Source organism: Orycteropus afer, unplaced genomic scaffold (genome assembly GCF_000298275.1).
Source record: "Orycteropus afer afer isolate SDZICR_OR568_19922 unplaced genomic scaffold, OryAfe1.0 scaffold00041, whole genome shotgun sequence".
Lineage (NCBI taxonomy): Eukaryota > Metazoa > Chordata > Mammalia > Tubulidentata > Orycteropodidae > Orycteropus > Orycteropus afer.
The window spans coordinates 14,035,683-14,040,378 of NW_006921628.1; positions in this window are offsets into that span (position 1 = coordinate 14,035,683).

Genomic DNA, 4,696 nt, shown 5'->3' on the forward strand with positions numbered 1-4,696 from the left:
TAATTAGCCAACTACTGCTAAAAGACATTCATTTTGAAAAACGTATTTATTTTGCTCACCACACTTATTTGCTCAATGCTACTCTTAAGTGTACATAGATTACTGGTTAATTAAGTCTACAACAGCCTTATCCAGCATGCATTTCAGTTTTAGGCTGAAAATGCAATGAGCCCTCTGTATCACCTCCTAACTGAAATTAATCTTCTTCACTTTTTTCTCAGCTTGAGTACATTTTGTGGGCCTTTTTTGCCCCTCCTAGTAGCAAACTCATTATTTTCATCTGTTAATTTACTTTTTAATTACTAATTTCTGCCATACTATCACAATAATAATCAGTGGTTCTTGACTTAGTAAATCTAAGACTATTTCAGAAAAAAATATATCAGGATGATACTTTTTTGAGGGGAGGAGGTGATATCTAAAGTTAAAAATAAGATTTACTTTGCATACACCTTTAAAGGTGATAAATCTCTTGGCTTCAGAGAGGAACATAACAGCATCAAATGTCATAGGAATTCCTTTTTCATGCCACTTACTTCATTATGAAATTTAAAGTAGAATTTAAGGTCTTTTTTGTAAATGTCGTAGAGTTGATGAACAATGCTTCTGGGAAAATGAGGAGGAAGCTATAAAGCTGGAGCTGGTAATCAGTCACCATGCACCAGTACTCTGGCTAGGTTTCTACGTCAAGCAGTCCTACTTTGGGGCCCAGTGTCCATTGCGAATGGTCAGGCATCTCTTCTGATTGGTTGATCATGTCCTGTGACTAACTTGTCCCGGCTTCCACGAGACTTTTCTAGTTTCAACCCTGGAAATCCCACATCCCAGGGAAACACTGAGAGTTGCTCATTCTAATTACCTTTTCAGCAAAACCCAGTATCATTCATTTCAAAGCACCTCAAGTCTACATTTTATAAACAGTTGGCCTTCTTCAGGTTTATATTACACCTCAGGATTTAAAATATATATATGTATATATATATATATATATTTGACTGACAAATTAAGATCAGAATGGAAATTGTATGAGTATTATGTCAGAGAAGAGGGCTAGCAACAGAAAGAAAAATTTGCAATGGCATTTATAATGGAGAGAATTTCCATATTACTTGTGAAATTAAAATAAAGATTTCTTTTTTAAGAGACAGATAAAGAACTCTGCCTAAAAGATATTAATCTAAGAACAGTATAGGGTACAATTTCTTCTACAGCTGGGAGGTGTTATTGTTGCTTTAAAATTGGAATTAACTGGAATAGATAGTAAATGTACCTAGTACAAAAGTTCAACAGGAACAAAAACATATGTAACAGTATATGTACAATGTATATACAATGTACCATGAAACATGTTCCTCTCATTCATGTCCCCAGCCATTCAACTGCCTAAACAATCTCTATCTGACAAAATGACTGAAATAACTAAAAGTTATTAACTTCCAGTATATCCTCCAGAAATATTCTGTATAAATACAAACAAATGTATATATATGTTCTATAAAGTAAAAAGATTAATTACTGGAGATGAGGTTGGAGGGGTACCAGACATCATCACAGTGCTTCAAGAGGACCTAACCCAGCACAGGGATTGGAAAAGACCTCCCTTACAGGTTGACTTTGGAGTTGCAAGGTACGAGTTATTGGTAGTTGTCATTGAGTTGCTTTGACTCTTAGCAATCCCATGTGCAACAAAACGAAATGTTACGCGGTTCTGTGCCATCTTCACAATCATTGGTATGTTCATGTCCATTAGGGTGGGAGTTAGCCAAGCTAAAAAGGCAAAGAAAGACTTCCCAGGAAAAGGAAGAAATGTCACGGAGGCATGAGGCAGGTTGGAGCATTCAGGGAATTGAAAGTACTTCAGGAAAATCAGAGTTAAGAGTACAAAAATAGTGGGGGCAGTGACAGATTAATCTGTAGAGAGTAGCAGGGCCAGCAAATATGCTATCTTTCAGTATGAAAGCACAATTTTTGTTTCAAATGAGTGTGAGCCAAAAAGAAGCAGATTAAGTCTAAGGTTGGGCAATGTACTTCTGTATTGATATCACTCAGAAGCCCAAGGAAGGGTCGCTATGAGTCAGGTCCAACTGGATGGCACATAACAACAACAACAACAACAGCAGGAAAAACAATAACAGGTCTTGATAGGCAGTTCTTTTAATGCTAAGCCCAGTTTGGAACAACCTCTGGATATTTTAGATGACACAGTGTGTATGTTGTGTTGGGGGGGTGGGTAGTATTTACTACACTTATTCAAGACCAAAGTAAATTTCCTCCAAGACTGTTAACTAACTCTATTAAGTGAGCCATAAGCAAGTCTTTGAGAAAGATGGATATTAGGAGAAATTATTTCAGAAAAGTCTCCCTACTTCCACCTAGACCGCCTTGACAAGCTCTATGTCTTCTTGGGAAGTGCTGCTTTAAACAGCTCTCATCAGTCCTGCCTCTTATAGTCATAGCTTAGCAGATGTCATAGCTGTGATCTTTTTGAAGGCTGTCTCTGTATCTGAAACTCTGTTGATGTTTAAAGAACACTGTCCTCACTGTCACATTCCCTTCTGCATGTCAATAGACTTCTGGCAACTGTAAACACGTTCCCCTTGCTGAGCCAATAAATGTTGTTGGTTGTTGTTGTTGTTGTTATGTGCCATCAAGTCGGCCCCGACTCATAGCGACCCCTCCTTGGGTTTCCAAGGCAGTATCACTACGGAAGTAGGATTGCCCAACCTTCCTTCCGAGGAGTGGCTGGTGGGTTTGAACCGCCAGCCTTCTGGTTAGCAGTCAAGTGTTTTAGCCACTATGCTACCAGAGCTCCAATAAATATGCCAATAAATAGGGACTCCCTTTCTAGAGAGAATGACTTGCATCACTGAATAGTAATGTCTAAGAAAGAAAGGGAGCTCTGGTAGCACAGTGGCTAAGGCACTTGACTGCTTACCAGAAGGCTGGCAGTTCAAACCCACCAGCCACTCCTCGGAAGGAAGATGGGGCAATCTACTTTCATAGTGATACTGCCTTGGAAACCCAAAGAGGGGTCGCTTTCAGTCGGGTCTGACTCGGCGGCACATAACAACAACGACAACAACAAGAAAGAAAAGAGAATTTCCAAACACCAAGACAGGAGTTTCCTAACCTGGCTGGCTCTGTATTAGAATCGTCTTGAGAACTTTAAAAAAGCAAAACAAAACAAACTAACAGCAAACAGATTCAGAACACCTGACTTACTAGGTCAGATTAGAAGAACTGTGATAAATAAATTTGTCTTTTAAGAAAAAAAGAGTACTGGGGGTGATAATGATCAACCAGATTTGGGTGGTGGCTCTATTTGCTAATCCAGAATAGGACAAAGTCCTCAATCTTTTGTGATCTCAGAAATCATCTCAAATAAGCCTGACTGCATTTAGGCTGTGGGAAAGTTTCTAATCACTTAAGTTGGGAGACTCTAACTCCCTGGCAATTTAGTCTCCATAGCAGAGGATATGACCAGTGGAGAAGTAAGTCCTTATAGAAACTCACTTGTGACGGGTATTGGTGTACTTTGTTGCAGTAAATTTGCTCCAGAAAAAAAGAGTTATAAATCACAATTTTGTAAATGAATATTTTTTGAGAGTACTAAGAGACCTAGAGATTTAAAGGGTACTTGTGGGACATTTGTCAAACTAATATTTTATTTTAAATGTAATACATGTTCATGTTTAACAACAACAAAACCCACACCTAGTAAAGAAGACAATAGACAATAATATGAACAGTTACCCCTTGCTTTTTCCTAAAAAAAAAAAAAAACTCACTGCCGTCAAGTCATTTCCAACTCATAGAGACCTCTCTTTGGGTTTCCAAGTATCCAAGTTTGGGTATCTCTACAGTAATAGATTGCCCAGTCTTCCTTCTGAGGAGTGGCTGATGGGTTTGAACCACTGGCCTTCTGGTTAACAGTCAAATGCCTTAGGCAGTACACCACCAGAGTTCCCTGCCTTTTCCTACTCCCCCAAAGCATCTATTTTAACCCTTTCTTGTTTCCCAGAAATTTGGAGCGCATATTCCAGTACACTCACACACATACCATGCACCAATGCTGCAATAAACATCCTTGTAAATATATTGTTGCACATTTATGCAAGTATCTATAGAACAAACTAGGTAAAAGAGTTTCTGCAGGTCAAATTTTTGCTAGGTATTCTCTAACTTCTATTCCTAACAGCAGTATATGGCATTTCCTATGTTCCCACTTCCTCATCTCCACTTCACGTTGGCAAACTGCTTTATGTTCATCAGTCTGATCATTGGAAATGAAATCTTGTCCTTATCTGAATTACTATTGCTTTTATTGTGAGGGAGGCTAAACATATTTTCCTGTGTTTACTGGAAACTTGGGTTTCTTTTCCTGGTTTATAGATATTTCTTTTGCAAAGCAACAATCATTTTTCAAAGTGATCCTTCAACTATTATTTATCATTTTCTAAGTTTGGGTCATCTTGAATCAGGCAGAATAAATAATTTCTAAGGGATAACCATGTAAAGGTCATCCTTCTACTGAAAAAGCCACAGCTTGATCCCACTGACCCCTATGTCTTTCATCCATTTCTCTCCTTTGCTTTGCTGCCAAGAGATTAATTCTTATTTTCTCACTGCCTACACCTTCTTCAGGAGCTCTAGTGGCATAGTGCCTAAGGCATTTTACTGCTAACCAGAAGGCTGG